The sequence below is a fragment of the Elephas maximus genome, chromosome 15, assembly GCF_024166365.1.
Source record: "Elephas maximus indicus isolate mEleMax1 chromosome 15, mEleMax1 primary haplotype, whole genome shotgun sequence".
In the NCBI taxonomy this organism is placed as follows: Eukaryota; Metazoa; Chordata; class Mammalia; order Proboscidea; family Elephantidae; genus Elephas; species Elephas maximus.
The window spans coordinates 23,839,537-23,865,788 of NC_064833.1; positions in this window are offsets into that span (position 1 = coordinate 23,839,537).

Below are 26,252 nucleotides of genomic sequence, written 5' to 3' on the forward strand. Positions count from 1 at the left end.
AGAGGCAAAGAAATGGAACTGCAGAAAAAAGGCATTAAACAAATATACCACAGGAAAAATACAAACTCTACAGAAGACAAGTCTGCTAATAAAAAGATAGAGTACTAAATTGTTATTTAGCTGAATCATTGTAATCATTTTTCAATTTCTATTTACCAAGTCAAATTAGAAAAATAGCCTTATACAATAAGAATAATGGAGACACTGGAAAATAAGTATTGGCAAAATGCAGGTGGGAGGTACTTAAAGTAAAGGTGAATATAAACATTTGGTCTAGATGATATGCATCCTAACATAATAATTAGCAAACATCTAATGAATTGCTTATAGTTGTCTTTAAACAAAGCACTCAAGACACACTATAAGATTAGAGGAAAACAGATGTAGTATCATCTCACAGAGAAGGTAAGAATGGCTGAGCCAGCTATTGTAATTCAGAAATCCTACCTTGGCAATATAATGAAACAAATATAATAAGATGAAAAATCTTTGAACAGAACACAATGGAATTGTGAGCAAAAGATGGGCTTATAAAGAAAATATCAAGTGAGATCGAAGTCATAGATTTTTGCCAACAAATTAGAAAATCAATGACTAAAGGAAATGAAGTAGATGTTTCATAATTGGCCTCCGGTGGGACTTGTGACAAAAATCGCATAAAATTTTATTTGTTAAATTGGTTTGAATTGGCTTAGAGATAGATATAGTCACCTGGATGGAAAATTGGTTGCCTTGTTGAAGGAATATGCCTAGAAGGCTCTGACAAGGATAAGTATTTACATATTTGAATGCTTCCAGATCTTCCTTCTTCATGGACTCAGTGAAAATAAGAGTAAAGTTATAGATTCAGGCAATACCCATATACAGATGTTACATTCTATATTTATTTTTAGCCAACCAGGTAGTAGTGCATCCATCTGAAGGATGAAGATGTTGAAGGGAATAAAGGAGTAGAGTAAAATGAAATATTTCTGATAAAGACACGAAATATAATATGTTGGCTGTTTCTGAGAAGTTCTAAATAAACAAATGGAAGTAAGGTTTTTTTGATTGTTCATGTTGTTTTGCTTGTTTGTTTTGTTTTTGCTTTGCTTTGGTGAGTTATCATCTGTACAAGTTCTGGACTAAAAACATTTGGAGTCTGACTAAGAATTTAACCCTTAAAAACCTTTCCTCTCTTTTACTCCCAGTTACCCTTTCCCTATCTTCCCACCTAAAAACCTTCCCTTGTTGTTGGCAAAGAAGCTGGCAAGAAGCTTCTAGAAGAGGTGCTTTACAAGACAATAACACTAAGAGTCTTGTCCAACCGAATCAGGTAAAAATTAGAGTCTAGACATTTGGGGGCAGTTCTACTCTGGCTATAGGGTCGATATGAGTCGGAATCAACTCAACGGCATTGGGTTTTTGGGTTAGACATTATCTATCTTCTCTCACCTGGCAAGTGGAAACTGGTGAGGAAAAATTTTATCCGCTAGTATCCCAGGGTATAAATGGGGAACTTTTTCTCACCTGGACACAGAAGTGATAAACAAATAGAAGGATTTGGTTAGATGCTGCGGTGTGATGGGTCACTTTTGTGTGGTCTTTCTAGCTATGTGTTGTAACTCCTACCCAAATGATTGGGCAGGACTGTGTGATGGGGTAATTGTACCCCACCAAAGGGATTGGTCAGTTTTGCCATCCCACTGGGCTTGAAATGAGCCACCCTAGAGGGGGGAAAGAGAATCCCGCCACCACTAAGGAAGAAGAGCCAGGAGCCAGCATGTCCTTTGGACCTAGGATCCTTGCACTGAGAAGCTCCTAGAAGTAGGAGACCAGGAAAGAGAGAAAGCACTAACCCTGAAAACGGTGAGAAGCAGTGGCAGGAGAGACTGGCAACAGAGACCCAGTTGCAGGAAATGAAATGGCACAATGGACTTCCCGGCCAACGGAGAGAGAAAACTGAGTGTCCTTGGGCAGAAGCCTAGGACCAGGGAGAGGCATGCCTGGGAGCAAGGCTGGGAAGAGGCTGTCCTGATGGAAGAACTGTAACCTTGAGTGTTCCTCAGCCTGAATTGTAACCTATTATTTCCATAATGAACCTCATAATCATGAGTATGGTCTGTGAGTTCTGTGTGGCCACTGTAATGAATTATCAAACCTAGCAGAGAAGTGGAAACCCTGGTGGCATAGTGGTTAAATGCTACGGCTGCTAACCAAAGGGTCGGCAGTTCGAATCTGCCAGGCACTCCTTGGAAACTCTATGAGGCAGTTCTACTCTGTCCTATAGGGTCGCTATGAGTCGGAATCAACTCGATAGCACTGGGTTTTTTTTTTTTTTTTTTTTTGGTTTAGCAGAGAAGTAGAGAGTACTGCAGGAGGGACAGTTAGTGTCATACTTGGTAAAGATGGCATATCTGACCTCTGCCTCATAGGAAGAGCCTTGTGCAGTTGATCTTGATTCTCCTTCCCCCTTGTGAAGTTAGAGAAGGTCAGACACTGCTCCCATGCCATTTTTACAAATTCTAAAAACTAGGTCACCTTGCATAAGACAAAAGTAGGTGAGACTAGGGAGATGGATAAGCAGAGTTACAGAGAGGAAGGCTTGAACCGAGTCTTAAGAGATACGTGTTTCTGCTGGTACCACACTGTGTTGTCTACTGTAGCTATATAAACCAAACCAAACCCACTGCCATCGAGTCAATTCCGACTCATAGTGACCCTATAGGACAGAGTAGAACTGCCCCATAGAGTTTCCAAGGAGCTCCTGGTGGATTTGAACTGCTGACCTCTTGGTTAGCAGCTGTAGCACTTAAGCACGACGCCACCAGGGATTCCCTGTAGCTATATATTAAAAAAAAAAAAAACCCAGTGTCATATATACATATACATATATATATAGTAAGCTTTAATACCAGGTAGAGTGATTTCTCCCACTTTATTCTTCTTTGCCAAGATTGTTTTTGCTATAAATCAATGTAACAGAATCAGAGTACCAGAACAGAGATTCCAGACATGAAAAAACAGAGATTCCAGACATAGACCCACGTAAATATGTTCAACCAACTTTTTACAAAGATGCAAAGCAATACGAGGGAGACAACCTTTACAACAAATGATGCTGGAGCAACTGAACATCCATAGCCCAAGAAAAAAAAAAAAAAAAGCAACAACAGCAACAATCTCAAAACTAAACTTTATACATTATACAAAAATAAACTCAATATGGATCATAGACTTAAAAGGATCATGGACTTGAATGTAAATCATAAAACATAAGCTTTTAGAATACAACAGGAGAAAATCTTCTAGGGCTAAAAATTCGAAGAATTCCTAGACTTGACCCCAAAATGTGATCCATAAAAGGAAAAATTGATAAAGTGGACCTTAACAAAATTAAAATTATTGCTATATGAAAACAAATGTGAAAAGGATGCAAGGGAAACTACAGACTGGGAGAAAATACTTGCAGACCACCTATCTAATGAAGGACTAGTATCTAGAATAAATAAAGAGTTCCTAAAAATTCAACAGTAAAGAAAAATAACCCAGTTAGAAAATCAGCAAAAGATATGAACAGACATTTCAATGAAGATGATGCACAGACGGCAAATAAGCCATCTTATTTGAAAAGATGTTCAATCTCATTGACCATCAGAGAAATGCAAATTAAGACCAAAATGAGATACAAGTTTCTCTGCTATCCAAAAGTAGAGCATTCCTATGAAATCTTTCCTAAGATGAAGTGGCATAAAACGAAGAAGTAATTACCATTAATTTACATGGGAAAATTTTTTGAGGTTCCCAGACCCAGAAAAAAAACTACCAATCATACCAAATAACACATAAAACTCAGGCAGGAGCTGTGGAGGATGGTCCTGGTGGGGCGGGGACCAGTGCGGCATGCCCAGGAGCCTTCAGGTAAGGGGGCTGCAGCCACCACAGTCTCACTGACACCTTCAGAGAAAAGGAGGAGGAGAAGAGAGTGGCAGCAGAAGGAGACAAGGAAGAGACAGTGGCAATGGGGAGGAGCTGCTGGGCTTTCTGACCAGGCTACCCACTCCCTGTCCTGCTGGCCTGGACTGCAGCATCCTGGACCTCGGCCTGGACCTGCACCCCCTTGTTCCCAGACTATTGTACCCCAGAGGTTACTCAGATGATCGTAGAGGACTGGTGCCCAACCAGCATATGTAGATAGTCACCTACTAAGCCCACAATCAGTGGGGCACATACCCTCCTAAACCAGCTGATTACAAACAAGAACATTGTTTTCACTTTCTGACTTTTTTCATAAAAGCAAAAATCCTCTTGGAGTTCCTTTTGGTTAGTAAAAACAAGTCAGTTTGTCATACTGTGGGGGCTTGGGTGTTGCAGTGATGCTGGAAGCTATGCCTCTGGTATTCAAATACCAGCAGGATTACCCATGGTGGACAGGTTTCAGCTGAGCTTCCAGACTAAGACAGACTAGGAAGAAGGACCCAGCAGACTACTTCTGAAAAGAATTAGCCAGTGAAAACCTTATGAATAGCAGCAGGATACTGTCTGATGTAGTGTCGGAAAATGGGCCCCTCAGGTTGGAAGGGAAGAGCTGCCTCCTCGAAGCAGAGTTGACCTTAATGACACAGATGGAGTCAAGCTTTCCTGACCTTCAATTGCTGATGTGGCATGGCTCAAAATGAGAAGAAACAGCTGCAAACATCCATTAATAATCAGAACGTGGAATGTACACAGTATGAGTCTAAGAAAATTGAAAATTGTTAAAAATGAAAGGGAAGGCATAAACATCAATATCCTAGGCATTACTGAGCTGAAATGGACTGGTATTGGCCATTTTGAATCAGAAAACCATATGGTCTACTATGCCGGGAATGACAACTTGAAGAAGAATGGCATTGCTGACTACACACATGGACCTCACCAGATGGAACACACAGGAATCAAACTAACTACATCTGTGGAAAGAGATTATGGAAAAGCTCAATATCTTCAGTCAGAACAAGGCCAGGGGTCGACTGCAGAACAGACTATCAATTGCTCATATGCAAGCTCAAGTTCAAACTGAAGACAATCAGAACAAGTCCACGAGAACCAAAGCATGACCTTGAGTATATCCCACCTGAATTTAGAGACCATCTCAAGAATAGATTTGATGCACTGATCGAAGACCAGACAAGCTGTGGAATATCAAGGACATCATAAATGAAGAAAGCAAGAGGTCATTAAAAAGAAAGAGAGAAAAGACCAAAACGAATGTCAGAAGAGACTCTGAAATTTGCTCTTGAACATAGAGTTGCTAAAGCAAAAGGAAGAAATGATGAAGTAAAAGAGCTGAACAGAAGATTTCAAAGGGCGGCTCGAGGAGGCAAAGTAAAGTATTATAAGGACGTGTGCAAAAACCTAGAGATAAAAAACCAAAAGCGAAGAACATGCTTGGCACTTCTCAAGCTGAAAGAACAGAAGAAAAATTCAAGCCTTGAGTTGCAATACTGAAGAATTATACAGGGAAAATATTAAACAATGAAGGAAGCATCAAAAGAAGATGAAAGGAATACGGAGTCATCATACCAAAAAAAATTGATCAACATTCAACCATTTCAGGAGGTAGCATATGATCAGGAACCCATGCTACTGAAGTAAGAAGTCCAAGCTGCACTAAAAAAAAAAAAAAAAAAAAGGCACTGGCAAAAAACAAGGCTCCAGTAATTGATGGAATACCAATTGAGATGTTTCAACAAACGGATGCAGGACTGAAAGTGTTCACTTGTCTATGCCAAGAAATTTGGAAGACAGTTACCTGGCCAACTGACTGGAAGAAACCCATACTTATGCCTATTCCCAAGAAAAGTGATCCAACCAAATGCAGAAATTATTGAACAATACGATTAATATCACACGCATGTGAAAGACCATTCAAAAGCAGTTACAGCAGCGTTATCAGCAGGGAACTGCCACAAATTCAAGCCAGATTCAGAAGAGGACATGGAGCCAGGTATGTCACTGCTGATGTCAGATGGATCCTGGCTGAAAGTACAGAATATCAGAAAGATGTTTGCTTGTGTTTTATCGACTATGCAGAGGCATTTGAGTGTGTGAGTCATAAAAAATTGTGGATATCATTGCGAAGAATAGGAATACCAGAACCCTTAATTGTGCTCATGAGGAACATATACATAAAGAGGCAGTCCTTCAAAAAAAAAAAAAATAGGATGCTGTGTAGCTTAAAGTCAGGAAAAGTGTGTGTCAGGGTTGTATACTTTCACCATACTTATTCAATCTGTAAGCTGAGAAAATAATCAGAGAAGCTAGACTATATGAAGAAGAATGGGCATCAGGACTGGAGGAAGACTCATTAACAACCTGCATTATGCAAATGACACAACCTTGAAAGTGAAGAGGACTTGTAGCACTTGCTGATGAAGATCATAGACCATAGCCCCCAGTATGGACTGCACCTCAATATAAAGAAAACAAAAATCCGCACACCTGGACCACCATGATAAATGGAGAAATGATTGAAGTTGTCAAGGATTTCATTTTACTTGGGTCCACAATCAACACCCATGGAAGCAGCAGTCAAGAAATCAAAAGATGCATTGCATTGGACAAATGTGCTGCAAAATACCTCTTTAAAGTATTAAAAAGCAAAGATGTCACCTTGAAGACTAAAGTGCGCCTGACCCAAGGCATGGTGTTTTCAATTGTCTCATATGCATGGGAAAGCTGGAGAACGAATAAGGATGACCAAAGAAGAACTAACACCTTCGAATTGTGGTGTTGGCAGAGAATACTAAATATACCATGGAATGTCAAAAAAATGAACAAACCTGTTTTGGTAGAAGTACAACCAGAATGCTCCTTAGAAGCAAGGATGGCGAGACTGCATCTCACATACTTTAGACATATTTTCAGGAGGACCAGACCCTGAAGAAGGACATCATGCTTGGTAAAGTACAGAGTCACCGAAAAAGAGGAAGACCCTCAATAATATGGATTGACACAGTTGCTGAAACAATGGGTTCAGGCATAACAATGATTGTGAGGATGGTGCAGGACCAGGCAGTGTTTCATTCTATTGTACATGGGGTTGGTGTGAGTTGGAACCAACTTGAAGGCACCTAACAACGTCAACGTAGGTCTTTCATAAAAGTGAACTGACGTAAGGAGAACTTTTGGATAGCGGGGAAACTTGTATCACACCCTATCTGAATGGCTAAAATAAAAAAAGAATGACACCAGCAAATGCTGGCAAGGTTGTTGATTAACTGGATCAGTCATATATTGCTAATGGGAATGTAAAATGATACACCCGCTCTGGGAAAAAATTCCCAGTTTCTTATAAAACTGAACACGCAATTACTATGCAATCCAGGAATCGCACACTTGGGCATTTATCCCAGAGAAATGAAAACTTATGTTCACACAAAAACAAGTACTGGGGGCGGGGAGGGGGACCCCCATTGCCATTGAGTAGATTTCGACTCATAACAACCCTGTGGGACAGAGCAGAACTCCCCCATAGGGCTTCCAAGCAGCAGCTGGTGGATTCCAACTGCTGACCTCTTGGTTTGCAACCTAAGCTCTTAACCACTGCGCCACCAGGACTACATCAGTGTTTTGATTCATAATAGCCAAAACCTGGAAACAGCCTAGATGTCCCTCAATAGGTGAAGGGCTAAATTTCATGAACAAATTTTTTTATGGTTGTAATTTTTGATGATGTAATGTTGTTTCACTGAGTGTTGACAGTCTTCTGTTATGTAATATGATTTTTTACTAATATTATGTGGTACGCATACACCAGTGAACTCTGAAACTAAGATAGATGGAATGAAGCAGGGGAAAAATTGTTTTTTCTTATCAATTTTTTCTATTATTATTGAGGAGTAGAATATTATTACATAAATGCCAAACCACTGTGAATCATGGCTCAGCAAAGTGGACACACAACCTGAACCATCACCACAGGATAACGCAAGTACCATACCTCCAAGCCAATATGAGAATACACAAGGGGAGACATTTTGTAATTCCAGCCTCCTGTAAACCTAAAGCCCCAAAAGGAAGTGCTGTCGTGGGAATATTACCACTGCAATAAATGACCTCTTACTGCAAAGACAAGTACTTACAGCTCAGAAATCAGATGGTCCGTCCTTCACAACTGCACGGAACCTCATGCAGTACATCAAGGAAGCTACGAGGTGTGCTTACACTGTATTTCTCCTAAAAATAATTTTTTCACGTGAATCTTATCTAAACCCGAAAACCGCATGCACCCAATAACACAAAGAAAGCCATAAAAATCCTTACAAAGCCTACCTCACTGTTCAGAGTTCCAAACAGCCAAAAAAATGTAATTGGTACTTATTTGTACCTATGCAAACGGAGTACATCAAGGATGTAAGTTTACAGCGTATTTCACCTGAAAATAACCTCTCCACTTGAATATTACCTAATGCTGAAAACCACACCCTCGCAACAACTGAAAAAAAGAGTAAATGTACTTACAAGCCTTATCTCGCTGTACAGAGGGAATAAGAAACAAGTCAATCAGTCACGCCTCCCAGGCTCCCGCATCCCCTGAAATAACCTCTCACACAACGTGGAACTGTCAGACTTCCTTCCGTTTGTGCAGTTTCAACTTCCCTCCATTCACGCCGTTTCAAAAATCCCCGGCCCGACGCCAGCACGTATTGAAAGTTTTACTATAGCATGTCTATAAACCCCAGAGGCGGGAAATATGAGTGGTACTTATATATATACCAGTATACATGAAATGGTGTTAAACTATGGTACCTCCGTGGACACCCTTGCGGTGTAGTGGTAAGTGCTATGGCTGCTAACCAAAAGCTCGGCAGCTCCTTGGAAACTCTCTGAGGCAGTTCTACTCTGTCCTATGGGGTTGCTATGAACTCGAAGGCAACGGATTTGGTTTACAGGTTGTATGGTACATCCATACAATGGAATAATACTCAGCAATAAAAGGAAACAAACTACTGCACAACACTAGGTGTGGGTTATATTAGAACTCTGAACTATCTTCATAATTTTTCAATAAATCTGGAAGTATTCTAAAAATTTTTTAAGTTTTTATTTTAAAAAAACTCCTCATTTTCAGCTTTAGTCACACAACCAGGAGTTTCATAGTCTCTTCAGTCCCTTTTTACATTAAATAATAATTATCACATTGCTATAATTATTAGCAGTATATCTTCTGACATCAATAGAAAATGTGTGTGAGGCACTGTGCTGAGCATTTCACAAAAAAGTATTCAACTGAATCCTCACAACAGCTCCCAAAAATCCTACACTGAAGCTCAGAGAATTTAGAGTAAATTGCTGTGATCACATTGCTGGTAAGTGGTTCAAAATTCCAGACAGGTCTGACTTCAGAAATCCACATTTGCAGCTACTCTGCTATATTTGCAAATTTCACAACTCTCAGGCGTTAAAACAAAACATTTTAAAAGTGAAAATAAATAAATAAACGCCAAGCCAGAAGAGCAGCCAGCCATTTAAGCAACCGACTTGGAGTTAACTAACACATTTTCCGCATCACCTCTTACCATTTCATTGATTGTTGCTCTCGTGTGTTGGCGAGTCGATTCTGACTCTTAGTGACCCTATAGTACAGAGAGAGGTGCCCCATAGCATTTTCTAGGCTGTAATCCTTACAGGAGCAGATCGCCAGGTCTTATCTCCCTTTGAGCTACTGCCGGGTTCGAATCGCCAACTTTTTGGTTAGCAGCCGAGCACTGAACCCTTGTGCCTCCAACGCTCCTTTGGACTGATTACTAGTCCCCAGTTGTGATCCCATTACAACCGGTGTGGGTTGCTGTGATGCAGCCTGTGCTTCTTATCAATCACTCATATTCAATTCACATTATGAAAGCTGGTAGAAAAAAAAAAAATGACACCTTTGGGACCCAAAAAATCCTAAAACCAAACCAAACCAGTTGCCATTGAGTCAAGTCCGATTCAAAGCGACCTTAAAGGTATTAAAAAAAAAAAAGGAAAAGAAAAAATTGTTATATTCCTGAGAAAATTAGGTTCCAAAGGCCCTGTACCAAAAACCAAACCCATTGCCTTAGAGTTGATTCCAACTCAGAGTGACCCTATGCTAAATGTCAATTCCCTTGAGGCAAAAAGGACTCTTTGAACAAAGAAAAGTTTAGCTCCTAAGAAACAGGTTAATCCTTCGTTTTGTTAAGAAAGACCTGCACCTTACCCGTCTGTTTAACTAAGAAGCCCCGAGGCCTGGGCTGTGACTGATGGAAAAGCAATCTCCTCGTTGGTGAAGCCTCTCCACTGCTCTCCTGACATTTAAAGAAGGGCGAGAGCTTATGTAAGGCTAATAGGAAGAGTTCCCTGTAAGTTAAAGTTGGAAACCTTGAAGGAAAAATATTTCAGGCTCTGTTCTCATCTGAAAATCAACCCCAGTACTTATTTTTAATATGGAAAATCATAAATAGCTAGAACAGATGCCCGATTCGGTTGGGGCAGGCCGTGTGAATGAGACAAGAAAGTGCATAAATAATCTTGAGTAGAAAATGTGAACAGTTTTCTAAGCCAGAGTTTAAACTTTATGATTGTTTTTTCCTCATCAGCCTTCACTAATTTCTGTTTCAAAAACTCTCACATGAATGAAGACATAATCTCTGTTGTCAGGGTTCAAATTTCAAGAGTTATAAACTCCACCTTTATTTATTATGTTGTTTAGTCTTCTCTATCCTACTAGTGAGAAATCATTTTCATTCTCCTGGAATTCAGCTTTCTAAGCCCTGAAGTTTTTAAGTCCTGGAGTTGGAGTGACCCACCCAGGTCATTTTGCCCTTAGGTGTCCTTTTGAACCTTGAACCTTGAAGAAACTGGTTTTCTAAAGTCACCATCAAGTAAGCAGCATTAAGCTTGGAGACTGTTTTGCCTTAGGCATTGTGGTCTTTTGAGGAATTCAGTTGATTTTGGGAAACAGAGACTCCAAAGGTCCAGACTACCCAGTACTGTCCAGTAGATTCCTACTCTTAGAGACCCTGTAGGACAGAGTAGAACTGCCCCACAGAGTTTCCAAGGAGTGCCTGGCAGATTCTAACTGCTGACCCTTTGGTTAGCAGCCGTAGCACTTAACTACGCCACCAGGGTTTCCAAGGTCAGACTGGGAGCTATATTTTAGGGTAAATCAATAATTATTTTAATTGTTTTTTTAAGACAATGTTGAATGAAATTTTTCCTAACCAGGAAAAACAATTACAATTATTTATCAGGTCTATTCCAGCTCCTTTTCCATGGCAATGCCACTAAGATTTGGTATAAGAGTATACTGAGGTTCTCTCATCTTCAGAACATTTCCGAGCCCTGGTGGCTCAGTGGTTAAGAACTCAGCTGCTAACCAAAGGTTGGCTGTCCAAATCCACCAGCCGCTCCTTGGAAACCCTGTGGGGCAGTTCTAGTCTGTCCTGTAGGGTCACTATGAGTCAGAATTGACTCAACGGCAACCGGTAGTCAAAATGTTACCCCAACGTGCAATTTGTATATTAAATAAACTTCAATCAATTTCTATTATTGGCTTAATATGATTTTTATTGTCACACTAGTGTTTTCTCCTCTGATTTTTCTTGCACTGAGCAAAGTTGTTCTATCTCCTCTTGCTGTTGTTGTTGTTAGGTTCCGTCGAGTCAGTTCCAACTCATAGCGACCCTATGCACAACAGAACGAAACACTGCCCGGTCCTGCGCCATCCTTAAAATCATTGTTATGCTTGAGCTCATTATTGCAGCCACTGTGTTAATCTGCCTCGTTGAGGGTCTTCCTCTTTTCCACTGACCCTGTACTCTGCCAAGCATGATGTCCTTCTCCAGGGACTGATCCCTCCTGACAATATGTCCAAAGTATGTAAGACGCAGTCTCGCCACCTTTGCCTCTAAGAAGCATTCTGGCCACACTTCTTCCAAGACAGATTTGTTCCTTCTTTTGGCAGCCCATAGTATATTCGATATTCTTTGCCAACACCACAATTCAAAGGCGTCAGCTCTTCTCCAATCTTCCTTATTCATTGTCCAGCTTTCATACACATATGATGTGATTGAAAACACCATGGCTTGGGTCAGGCACACCTTAGTCTTCAGGGTGACATCTTTGCTCTTCAACACTTTGAAGAGGTCCTTTGTAGCAGATTTGCCCAATGCAATGCGTCTTCTGATTTCTTGACTGCTGCTTCCATGGCTGTTGATTGTGGACATCTCCTCTTAGAGTGTCTCTATCTCTTTGTCCTGGCATCTTCGGTACTTTCTGCTTTTTGAAAGTGGTTGCTGTGTCACTGGATGAATAGATATTAATAACTGTTGAGTCTTCTTTGTGAATTTCAGTCTTCAGTATCACAAAATATCTTTGTTTATCTAATTTACTATTTTTTGGTATTCTATTTTGTCTATTTCAAGACCTGTACTTTCTTTTTTATTTTTAGTAAAAAAGATTGCCTGTCGTTTTATTTTTAACCTTTGAAAACATTTGATTTTCATCTGTCCCTTTTAACCAATGCAGAGCAGGATTTAGCTTTTGGGGAAATCTGAAAGGTTTTTTTTTTGGTTGTGGGGACAGTGGTAATAAGTGAGGTAAGCCCACCTGTATTTATTGATATAATCTATGTGCTTGGTCTCTACTCCATCATATTGTTTTATGATATATTTATTGAATATAAAAGTTGCTCACTATGTGATCCTTTTTCTTGTTCCATCCCATTTTTTAAGGTGCACAGCAAAGTATTTGAGAGCAACATGATACAATGTCTGGGATTGACTTTAAAATACTTTGATCATAAAAAATGCCAGTGGTGCAGGGAATAGATTACAAGTGTGGCAAATTGTTGATGGTTACAGAAGCTAATTACTGGGGTTCATTGTAGTTTCCACTTTTATGTATCTTTACAAATTTTTATTTCAAAAAGCGTTTTTAAACAGTTATGGGGGAAGAAAGAAAAGACTTTTATCTGTTCTACAAAGTTTGGGTGTTTTGCATTTACTTTCACAAAGAAGCCTAGTTATATCTTCGTGAACTTAGACCTGAAATAATTAAAACATAAGAGCTTCATTAAAAAAAAGTGTTAGTCTCTAAATCAAATAAAGACCCTCTCTACTGCCTCCAGCTCTGCAGTAAATTATACATATTGTAAATGAGCACAGCTTCTTTTCAACTTACAAGAAACAATTTTGTCTTTGTGAGAATTTTATAACTACATCCAACAGCCTATAAAAAGCCTGTCTGATGTGGTTCCCATGGTGACAGGACATAATATATATGTCCATTAAATTTGGAAACGTAATGAAGTGTAATAAAAATCTACTTCAGAAAAATACACTTCTCAGCATATTTTTATTAATTAAAATATTACATTGAGCATTTTTCATGTCTGCGTTCCTGACAGCAAATAAAAGCTTTGCCACAGATTAACTGTGACTCTTGAGTTCCATCCAATATTAATTGGTACAAAATGGGAAAGGCATTTTTGCAGAAAAAATATTTTGACTGGTGGCCCAGGGTGATTAATGGGTAAACAGTTATGTCTGCTGCTTCCTGAACTGTGCATATACCAATCCAAATGCCACCAGCAATACAGATTTTGACATTCATGTCCACAGGGGCAGAAGCAGACTAGAAAGCGGATGTCTTTAATCCTTGGGGAAGAAGAGAAGTTCCTCACTGCTGATGCTTTGCCCCAGCCTGGCTGAGAGTTTGTGAGAATTTTGCCTGCAGGGGAGGCATCATACTATGAAACACATTTGAGAAAAATCCATATAAATTCAACTCTTTTGAAACAACAACGACAAAAGCAAAGGCCATAAAAACCCTCTCAGTATACCACTGGCAGCACATAAGTTGCTAAAAAAACAAAAAAAAAAAAGTGGGGGTGGGAGTTGGGGGAACCCAAAGAGTAATGAGCTAATTCACTCTCATGGGCTACTTTGGAGAGCTAAAATTCTAAGCAGAACAAGAGGAGAAAAAGAGTCTTCTCAAGATGATTACCCAGTTGTCTTCCAATAAGGATGAGAAAATGCTTGGTGCCTTCCATTTGAGCTCTGCTGTGTGTGTCCTCCCAAATCATTAAATGAAAGACTTAAATACATTTGGAATCACACAGAAAACATAACTGGAAGAAGTGCTCATAGTTTCTACCCACCGCCAAGATCAAGAACTGCATGAATTACTTCTCATAAAATTAACCTGAGAGATGTTTGCCTTTTGAGATCTTATGTCATGCTTTAAAGCAATAACTTCAAGGAGCTTTGTTGTTCTGGTTGTTGTTCCATGAAGAACCTGATAGATTAAACCACACAGAGCAACCACTCTAATGAACTGGGCTTATTAAGTCATAAACTCTCCCCCAAAAACATTAAAAAAAGAAAGAAAGAATAGGATTCCCATCACTTAACCACATCTCAATACCCATGGAATGTTTTTAGAATTATGGAAAGGTTTTTTCCTGTTCTGCCACTGCCCCAACTTAAATTATTCCATATTCAAAAATGAAAAGAAATGCTTGAGCATGGTATTTATATTGGATCTATCATTGAGGGCAAATAATCAACATTATATTGCTATTTGATGGTACAAATTTGCCTAGCCAATCCACTAATATTTGGAAGTTCCTCAAAGCACAGTTTGTCTCTACTGGCTCAGAAGTCTTTGGGGAAGTAGGGAACTCTAGGAGTTGCACACATGTGAGGCCAAAATGAAAAGCAAAATGGCTTCCAAATCTTGGAGGCTTCTTGGGGCCATGGAGCACTGGTTGCAAGCAGCATCTCCTCACTGGGTGAGAAAGGGATACGTAAGCAATTTCCTTTCACCACCCTAACCCAAGTCGAGTGTTTCTTTACCAAAATAAATAAGAAAGCTCTTTGAGAGTTAGACCTTCAGTTAGGCTTCCTGATTTCCAATACATACACTCCAGCTTCTGTCTGGTCCATACTTTCTCTTGTGGTCTCCTCTAGCTCCTTCATTTCACATTGAAGCACTTATCAGACTATCTTATAATGGTCTTCCCCACACCCAGCGTTGGAAACTCTGGTGGTGTAATGGTTAAGAGTTATGGCTGCTAACCAAAAGGTTCACAGTTCAATTCTACCAGGTGCTCCTTGGAAACCATATGGGACAGTTCTACTCTGTCCTATAGGATCTCTGTGAGTCAGAATTGACTCAATGGCAACAGGTTTTCCATACCACCCAGTAGACTATGTGCCCCCTGGTGGCAGCAAATGAATCTTGCTCTTTTCAGCATTCCAGTCTTGTCAAATACACATAAATGTTGACTTACATGTGCAGTGCAGTGAATTACTTAATATGGCCCTTTTAGCCATGTATGGTCTTGCAACTGTCCCACAATGATTGGGTAGGACTATGCAGATAAGGTGCTCATGGCCTACCAGTGGGATTGGACAGACTACTAATACTGTAAATAATGTACATGGAGAACTTGTGGGGGTGGGAACATGCAAATAAGGTGTATAGAACCCTGATGAGGAAATTGGTTGGTTTTGCCATCCTGCTAGGCTTAAAATGAGCCAATCCCAGGGGCTGAAGGAGGAGACTGACTATCACCAAAAAGGAAGAGCCAGGAGTGGGTCCCTGAGCTGAGAACCTCCTACATCCAGGAGACAGAGAGAAAACTGTGACATCGGAGAAGATGTGAGACAGTGAGAAGTAGTGGCAAGTGTGGCAGAGAAATGGTGGCAGCAGAACCAGGAAACTGACAGGAAACACTGCAGTGGTCTCCCCAGCCCATGGAATGAGGTGGCTACAGTGGCTGTGCCAACCCACAGAGAAAGAGAGCTGAGCACCCTTGGGCTGAGGCTTACTAGAGGAGTAGGGTGCCTCTGGGCACTTAGTGGCACAGCTAAAGAGCTTGGTAACCCTTGACAGAATATGGAAGAGGGCAGGCCTGAGGGGCTGAGAGGAACATGTTCTCAAGGGGCTGAGAGAAGCTTGTTCTCAGGGGGCCGAGAGGAGCCAGTACTCAGGGGGCCGAGAAGAGCACTGCACAGCCAAAAGGAGGTGAGAGGTCTGTCCTGCACTGAAGAAGAAAGACTTTGCCTATGTGCTTCCTGATCCTAATCCAGAGTGAGAGCCTGTTGATTCCAATCCAGAGTTGTAACCTGTTACTTCCCTAATAAACCCCATAACTATGAGTATGGTCCGTGAGTTCTGTGTGGCCATGGCAACAAATTATCCAGCCCAGCAGAGAGGTAGCAAGTGCCATGGGAGGGACAACTGGTGTGGGAATTGGTAAAAAGGGAGGAGAGAGAAGGTATGTTTGACCTCCACCTTGCAGGAATCAGCCTTGGGCTGCTGATGATCTTGGTTCTCTCTCCTCCCCCTTATGAAGTTAGAGAAGGTCTGATAACACCACCGTGCCATTTTTACAAATGGGTGGAATAAGTCATGTTGGTCTGTATTTAAAATATTGTATGCATATGCACACTTCATCCTTTGCACTTCAAGATCACACTGCCTGGATGGTAAACACATAAGGATGCATTACGTTGCTATCTGTAACTTTTTGACTGAAATATTACTAAATTGTCAAACATGAATATGGAAAAAGAGAAAAGATATATACTGAGTCACTACTCTGCCTATTTATACTCAGTCATTTATTTACTCCCCTTATGTATGTCCATATGGAAAGAAGGGAGAGAAAATAAAAGGAAGCCATAAAGTCAGACTTATAGCCACTTCAAACGTAGGATAATCCACTATCATTGCCTGTTGTATTTAGAGCAAAGATGCTTTGCTCTAGAGACCAGGTGAACTTCCTTTAGTTTCTTATTACATTCTCAACAAGGTGGCTCTCGTAGGTGAAGAATACACGGTTCTTTTTTATTTCCCTTAAATTAAGCTTAAATTGTGTTCCATTTAGATCACATTGCACTGTTGTTAGGTTCCATCGAGTCACTGAATACCTGCCTTGCTCAGTGTACCCATACTAAATGGGAGCAGCTGAACTGAGTATGCTATTGGAAGAAAGTAAGAAGCCATTTTGAAAACCCCAAGCTCTTTGCTTCCGGGAAGCTCTAATACAACTTAGATCCCCACCACCACCAAATTACAACAACAGAACAGAACAAAAAACCCTTAAACAGGGACTCTTGGGGTTTTTCCTTAAAGGCAAATTTCATAAAAGGCCAATCCAGTGAAAATCAACAAAAATTGATGAAAAACAAAGATTACTTATTTACATAAGAATAAGAACATTGGACTTATAAGAATAAAATATGTCCTCATGTGAGGCAATATATAGACAGACAAATACACTAAAAATAAAAATTCAGGTTAACCCCAGTGAGAGTGGCAAGATGGGTACTCTCACACTTCGGCGGGGGCGGGGGTGGTATAAATTATTACGACCTTTCTCATAAATAGTTTGGGGTTATCTCTCAAGATCTTTTTAAAAGGTTTATGTTTTATAATCTGATAACTACCCTTCTACCTGTGCCTCTATTCTAATTATCAGAAAAGAACACAAAGATTTATAAAGAATACTGGTTGCAAGATTATAAATAAGAGGGAGAAATGGTAACAATGATAAGGAATTATTTAACTGAATTATAGTTAGCTAAGAAATGGAATATTAGTAAGCCATTAAGAATTAAGTTTTCATGGAAACATTCAAGATACATTCAAAATACTGTTCGTTGATGTATCCCCAGAGCCTGAAACAATACCTGGTACAATAAGCCCTCAATAAATATTTATCGAATGAAAAATAGCACATTCTTTTCAATATGATTCAAATTATGTTGTTAGTATAATTTACATATATGTAACATATATAATATGATATGTATTTCTACCTTTGCATAGAAAAAGACCTGGAAGCCAATACACAAAATTACTTACAATAGTTGTCTTTGGGTGGTAGGTTTGTGCATTGTTTTCATGTTCTTTGTTTCTCCTATTTTCTACATCTTTTATAGTAACTACTCATCATTTCTACAGTTAGAAAGAGTAATATTTTTCAGTGACAAAGGCACATGTCCATTAGAAACATATGCTACTATTAATTTTGGTGGCTTTATTTGTTGACATTTATTTCATTTTTCTATTGAATCTTTTGAGTGGTTACAGGATCAATTAGTTTAATGAGTATGTGTTGATGCCCTGTTAGGTGTCTGCCATAGTCTGTGTCATGGATTGAATTGTGTCCCCCCAAAATACGTGACAACTTGGTTAGGCCATGATTTCCAGTATTGTGTGGTTGTCCTCCATTTTCTGACTGACGTAATTTTCCTGTATATTGTAAATCCTAATCTCTGCCTATGGTTAACGAGACAAGATTGGATTATGTTGAAGAGGATTAGGGTAGGATGTAACACTCTTGCTCAGGTCATATCCCTGATCCAGTGTAAAGGGAGTTTCCCTGGGGTATGGCCTGCACCACCTCTTAGCTTACAAGAGATAAAAGAAAAGGGAAGCGAGCAGAGAGAGGGGACCTCATACCACCAAGGAAGCAGTGCCAGGAGCATAGTGTGTCCTTTAGACCTGGGGTTCTTGAGTGGAGAAGCTCCTAGTCCAGGGAAAGATTGATGAGAGAGGACCATCCTCCAGAGCTGACAGAGAGAGAAAGCCTTCCCCTGGAGCTAATACCCTGCATTTGGACTTCTGGCCTACTGGACTGTGAGAGAATATATTTCTCTTTGTTAAAACCACCCACTTGTGGTATTTCTGTTACAGTGGCACTACATGACTAAGACAGTCTGGGAAGACATGAATTATCAGTACCCTTCCTACTCTTACAGATATTACAGTTTCTTAGGGAAGATAAAGCTAAAGGAAAATTTTCAGTTTCCCAGTGGAGGTGGGAGCCAGTATTTTAATGGAAGTAACAGCATAGGTCACAATGAGAGCAAAGATAAGTGCCTTCCCCAACCTGGGGGAGACCAGAAGGAGCTGTCGAAGCCATAGGAAGAAAACAATCCATGCACAAGATTACAGAAGCCAAGAAAAGAGAATGAATACAAAAGGAATCCAAGTTGTCCCATGCTGACAAAAAATCACGAAGACAACACCCGAGATGTGAAGTGAACAGATAGCATGGGTAGTTTTGCTTCTTGGTGTGTATCCTAGTCACATCTTCATTCCTATCCAAGGAGAAATGAAAAATTACATGTCTACTATCATAACTATCATTCCTTCAATCTCTCATTGGTGAGTAAAAACCCCATTCTTTTGGTTCTACCTCCATAGCTCTGACAGTTCCATTCTCCACGCTTTCCACATCCCAAATCCTCCCACTCTTTCTTCCTGGCCAAAGAAAAACCCTCCAGGATGCTTCCAGCACCTATGAGGTTTTAAGATGGGGATTTCATAACTTAATCTGCAGACAGGGCCAAATCAAAAGAGACTTAAGAAGCTGGTCAAAAGATAACTTTCAACCAAGACCGGTAGCCCTTCCCTGTTTGTTATCAAGTCAGGTACTAAAGATGGATTGCCTTTAAGACTGGGTCCTTTGCATTAATAAACGTCAGGTCCAAAGAGAATAGCCCCAGAGCAGAGGTGTCTCTAGCAGGGCCTATATCAATATATACTTTATTCAACAGCCACACAGATAAAATAATTACCAATATAAAACCAGGTGACCGATGAAAGTTTAGTCCATTTTTGGTATCATGTATAAACAAGCAACTAAATTGGAATTTTTTTTTTTTAATAGAGTTCAGAAACAATTCAACAAAACACGTTACAACAAAACCAAAGTGTGGATCACAGGACGCTAGTTTCATGGGACCATAATAGCTTTTCTAGCCGATGAGTATCCTGGGCAAAAATTCTAGGAAACACTGGGTTAGACAAGTTTTTTTTTTGTTTTTTTTTTTAACCATCGTCTATAATACGTCAATGTGAATTGAATTTCTGCATGAGAATGATAAAATACTCAACATTTCCAAAGTTTATTTGACCACAGAATCTCTTCATAGACTATTTTCCAGGTGGAAGGTTTACTTTAGGTAGTGTAGGTTGAAAAATCATTGAACTTCAGAGTTAGACAAGACCTTACAGCAGCAGTTCTAACTGTGAGTGAGCATTGGAATCGTCTGAGGAACTTTCAAAAAATCCCAATGCCCAAACTATATTCCAGATCAATTAAGTCAGAACCTCTAGGACCAGGACCTAAGCATTAGTACTTTTTAAAGCTTTCAAGGGATTCCAGTGCCAGTCAAGTTGAGACTCATACCTGTGAGTCTCCCAGCCAGTGAGTGCAATAAGCCCTTCTTTAGCTTCCTCCTCCATGTGTTGTTGTGCTAGTTCTTCAATGGAGAACTCTATGCCCCCATGAGACAGTAATACATTCCTCTGCCGTGTTAAACACAATATGAAGTGCTTCGTGTCTAGGATTTCATTTATCTCAGTAATATCTTATGTTACTAAAACAGTAGAGCACATGTTACTTTCCTATCTTCCACCAATAAATGAGTGGGCAATATTTTTTCTCTCTTAGTTGTTTGAACATAGTGATGCAGATAAAATTGCGCATAGGAAAAAAAAGCAAGCTTCAAATTTTTTAATCAAGTTCTAGCAGCAAATATTGAAAAGAAGATGTCTAGACATAGAGTGCAGAATATTAACTGGGGCTTGTAATATTTAAGGGTAGAAAATTTTTATTAATATTTATACAGTATATCTAATATGTACAATTAGGAATCTATATAGCAGGGATGCTTTTTGCATTACGTAGATGTATCCAACCCATTGCCATTGAGTCAATTTTGACTCCTAGCAACCCTATAGGACAGAGTAGAAATGCCCTATAGGGTTTCAAGGCTGTGTTCTTTACGACTCAGACTGCCACATCTTTCTCCCACAGAACAGCTGGTGCGTTCGAAACACTGACATTTTGGTTAGCAGCCAAGTGCTTAACCACTGCACCACCAGGGCTCCATGTACACATAGACCCAGTGACTGTAATCAACCTCCAAGCCACAGACTGAGACGGTGTTGGAAGTGGGAACTGAAAATAGGTGCCTTTGCCAATCTTTGCCTTAACCCGTTACTGTGGAGTCAATTCCAATTCATTTGCCTTGGTAAGAGCTTAATGAATTTTACTTATAGTTCTCCCAAGTACTGCTTCGCTTCTTCTCAATTAATTGGAATCCATGTCTTGTTGTAAATCACTGCTTTTAGTTGCATAGTTCAAATAAAAATACCTGAACTCCAGGGACTACAGGCACACAACAAACAACCAGTCAAATTCTTGGGGCTTAGAAAATAAATACCTTTGATTTCCCTTCTAGGCTCCCAAAATTTAAACCCACTAAAAAACAGTTTCACAAAGGATACCCCAAAAAGCTGTGTCCCTGATTTGGGGTAAACCGATATATGTCAGTCTGTTGAAATGCATAATAATTTAATCTCTAGCTACCCCTGGATTTCATGTAAAATCTGCACTGAAGCAAACAAAAATATTTAGTGCTTTGTCCTTAAAATTAAAAAGGTTTATGACAAGGTACTTGCATTATTTATTTGAATTATAAAATAGAGACCAATTTCAACCTGACTTTCTAAAACCAGCTATCTGATCTTAGAGTCACTAATCTTTATTTCCTTCCTAATCCAATTTCCTTAATTATTTGCATTGCTAATAACTGTTTTGATTAAGGAATTAGGGATAGAAATGGTAATGCTGTATAATTAAGTATGTAGATTTGGAGCCTTTTGTCTTCAAATGCAGTATGTATATTCAAAGAGCCAGATCTTGGTACTAGATAATTTGTGAAATTATATATTGCATTAGTAATGTGCTGGGATAGTCAAGGAGCTACGAATTTCAAAATTACCCCATGTCCAATGGCTAGTGGTCCATAAATATACCAAATGAATCTAAGTAGACCTTAAAAAATTCAATTTATTGAATTAAGTATAAATTTTAATAACCTAGTATACTATCACTGGAAGATAAATATTGCAAATTACATCTCTCGATTTCTATATAGCAATTCATTGAATTTTATCTTTTGAAAAAATAGATATGATTACAGTATTTACAATATTTGTCATGATCAATTTGTATCTAATTTAAATGATACTCTTTCATAAACCTGATGGTTTCTGTAATCATGGAGCAAAGATATCTGCTGTTTCCAACTAAATTTGTAAGGTATTTTGAAACTTTGAAATGTAAAGAGGGGGTCACCATGACTCAGAATTGACTCTATGGCAAGCGTTTTTGAGGGAATGTGTAGCATTCATACTAAAGAAAAAGAAACACAGGGAAGGAAACTGAGAGGACAGGGAGAATTTACGGCTGTATTTAATTTTGTGGTGGGTGGTGTTGCCATGCAGAAGAGAGATTAGACTTTGGTGCTTCTGAGGGCTAGAGACCACATAGAGAAAGATTTCAGAACACATAAGAAAGTATTTCTAGCAGTCAAAATTGCCTCAAGATGAAAAATCCCCAAAAGGAAGTGAGCCTTTCATTAGTAAAGGCAATCAACCCCAGGCTTGATAACCCCAAGCAGGAATACTGAAGACGGGGTCCTGGCATCAGAAATGGAGTCAACTGAATTACTTTTAAAGTCAATTTCTATCCTGAGATCCTAGAATTTTCTAAGATTAATAACAATTGAAGATTATAAAATACCAGAAATTGGAATTGATCTAAAATAAAAATTTAGCTCATGGAGTAGCCACTGGGACATACACAATGGTTGCAATTAAAAACATATCCTTTATTAAAATTCTGTACCTGTATGGTCATATTTTTCAATATTTCACGTTAAACAGTATAGAACACTACAAACCTAGATGCTAATAATCGTTATCTCTAGGCTGTGACGTTGTAGATTATATATATTTTCTTCTTTTTGCTTATGTTAATATATTTATTTTAAAAAGGACAATACTCAATTCAGAAACAAAATATTAGTGAAATATTAGAAATAAGTATATTTGATTATATGTGTACATTCAAAGTAAAGTTAAAAATGGAGATACACAAACTGCTATTCAAATCTCCCCTTTGACTACAATTGTCTGTATATTGTAAAATTAAAAGAAAAATATTTAAGTATGTAATTATTAACTATTTAATTTATCCTTTAATTTCTCAGTGTGAAAACAGTTGCATTCCATCATGTGAGAGCTCATGAAAATTATTAAGATGTAGCATTCTGGACATAATATACTGAAAGTAAGGGCATTTTCCTAGTGTCTCTCACAATATAACTGTATTCTACAGCATTAATTAAATTTCATAATATTTTATTTCATATTAAATCATTGTTGATAAATATTTAGGATTATCATCTCGCAGCTATACCAATTATTGGGGCATAAGAAGTAAATAGAATTAGTCCTGGCAAAATTAAGCATTTTACCAAGTGATTCAGTATCATTGCTTGCGGAAACCAAAGAGGACTTAAAACACTTCCTGATGAAGATCAAAGATCACAGCCTTCAGTATGGATTACAGCTCAACATAAAGAAAATAAAAATCCTCATGACTGGACCAATATGCAACATTGTGATAAACGGAGAAAATACTGAAGTTGTCAAGAATTTCATTTTACTTGAATCCACAATCGACACCCATGGAAGCAGCAGTCAAGAAATCAAAGGACATATTGCATTGGGCAAATCTGCTGCAAAAGACCTCTTTAATATGTTAAAAAGTGAAGATGTCACCTTGAGGACTAAAGTGCACCTGACACAAGCCATGGTATTTTCAATCACCTCATATGCATGCGAAAGCTGGACCATGAATAAGGAAGACAAAAAAAGAATTGACACCTTCGAATTATGGTGTTGGCAAAGAATATTGAATATACCATGGACTGCCAGAAGAACAAACAAATCTGTCTTGAAAGAAGTACAGCCAGAATGATCCTTAGAAGCAGGGACAGTGAGACTGCATCTCACGTACTTTGGACCTATCAGGAGGGACCAGTCTCTGGAGAAAGACATCACGCTTAGTAAAGTAGACGGCCAGCGAAAAAGAGGAAGACCCTCAACGAGATGGATTGACACAGCAACTACAACAAAGGACTCAAACACAGCAACAATTGTGAGGATGGCGCAGGGCGAGGCAGGGTTTCATTCTGTTGTACATATGGTCACTTTGAGTCAGAACCAGCTCAACATCACCTAAGAACATAACAACATTACTGTAATAGTTCTAGAAGCTAGATGTCTGAAATCGGTACGCTAAAACAACCAAAACCATTGCTGTTGAGTCGATTCCGACTCATAGTGACCCTATAGGACAGAGTAGAACTGCCCCGAAGGATTTCCAAGGGATGCCTGGTGGATTTGAACTGCTGATCTTTTAGTTAGCAGCTGAACGCTTAACCACTGTGCCACCAGGTTTCCCCGAATAACCAGGCCAAAATTGAAGTGTTGGCAGGGCTGTGATCCCTCTAGAGGCTGTAGGACTTTGTTCTTTGCCTCTTCCAGCTTTTGGTGGCTGCCCACATTCCTTTGCCTGTGGCTGCATCACTCCAGTCTCTGCCTTTGTCTTCACATTGTCTTCTCCTCAGCTGTGTGTATTAAATCTCCTGCTGCCCCTCTCTTATTAAGATCACTGGTAATGGCATTTAGGGCCCACCTGGACAATCCAGGATTACCTTCTCATCTGGATATCCTTAATTTAATCATATTTGCAAAGGCCTTTTTTTCAAAATAAGGATTTCAAGGATTAAGACCTGATATCTTTGGGCCACTATTAAGTCCACTATACCATTATAATTGAAATCACAACAACCACATGGTATGAACTTAGAGGGGAAAATCTAATTCATCCTGCTGCTACCTGCTGAATATCATACAAAAAAACTCAAGACTAATCGGAAATATTTGTCAGGCACCTACCATCTATATATGTTATTTTAAAATCACAAACTGTCTTCAATTAAATGAAGTACATGACTGAAAGTTAAAGACATTACAGAAAGCCTTAGAAAGGCATCCAGGTTCTACAACTTTTAAGACTTAATATTTAAAACTTCTGGAAACCACTGTGTGGGATAAATTGGCTCTTAAATAAAAATTCTAGTTTCTATCAGCCCCATTCAGTGAGTGATTCAATTCATTGTTCTAGAAGATGTAATGTTCAGGTTAGGCTAAATAAACTAGTATGCCACTAGGAAAAACCTGGTTCTCCTACCTCTGGATACAAAGGTGAGCAAACAGCTAAAAGTAGCTGTCACTGGGAAAAGGACAGTGATGCCAAATGCATCTGTAACCACTTGCTTAGTTAGTTGCTTGCATTTGTATTCTTTCTCTCACCCATACTTGGGGCTATATGGTCCCCTCCTTCAGACACCACTCTATTCAGTTGTTACCAAATCCTGTTAGCTTTTCCTTCTATTCACAATATGATCCCCACCGGCCATCTCTACCACCACCACCTTGGTTCATGCCACATCATCTCGTGCCTGGACCCACACAGCCTCCTACCTGTGGCTTCCCTGTTTCCATTCTTGCCCCCATATCTAGTCTACAGAAATTAGGCAGAGAGATTCTGTCAAAAGATTGTTACTCCTTTGCTCAAACCCTCCCAGCTGTGTCCCAATCCACAGAGTATAAAATCTAAATTACGTATGAAAGCTTATGTAGAGCTAGAGAGTCTGTAGCCCAGCCTTCTTCTGTCTCTCTCCTTCACCTTCCAGTGACATCTCCTATCACTCCCTCTCTCTCTGTTCAGCCACAAGGGCATCCTTGTGGTTCCTTAAACACACTCCTACTTCAGGGACTTTGCCAGGACCACCTGAAACCATCTTCCTCTGGCGTTTTCATATCTTGCTCCATCACTTAAGGTCTCTGCTCAGATGTCACCTTCTCAGAGGGACCTCTCCTGTTCATTCTATATAAAATAGCATGTCTCACCCGTCTCACTCCTTAGCTCACTTTATTTTTCCTGGTCAAAACCAAAACACCATATCCGTTGCAGTCAAGTTGATTCTGAATCATGGCTACCCCACATATTACAGAGTAGAACTGTTCCATGGGGTTTTCTTGGCTATAATCTTTATGGAAGCAGCTGGCCAGGACTTTCTTCCATGGTGCTGTTATGTGGGTTCTAACCACCAACTTTTGTGTCAGTAGTCAAGTACATGCCATTCATGCCACCCAGAGATCTTATTTTTCCTGGTAGAATTTAATATATTTATTTGTTATTGCCTGTCTTCTTCGAGAGAATGTAAACACCTTGAGGTCAGGGACTTTGTATCCTCAGCACCTTGAACAGTGCCTGGTATATACAGACACTCACTATGTATTTGTTGATTGATTGAATG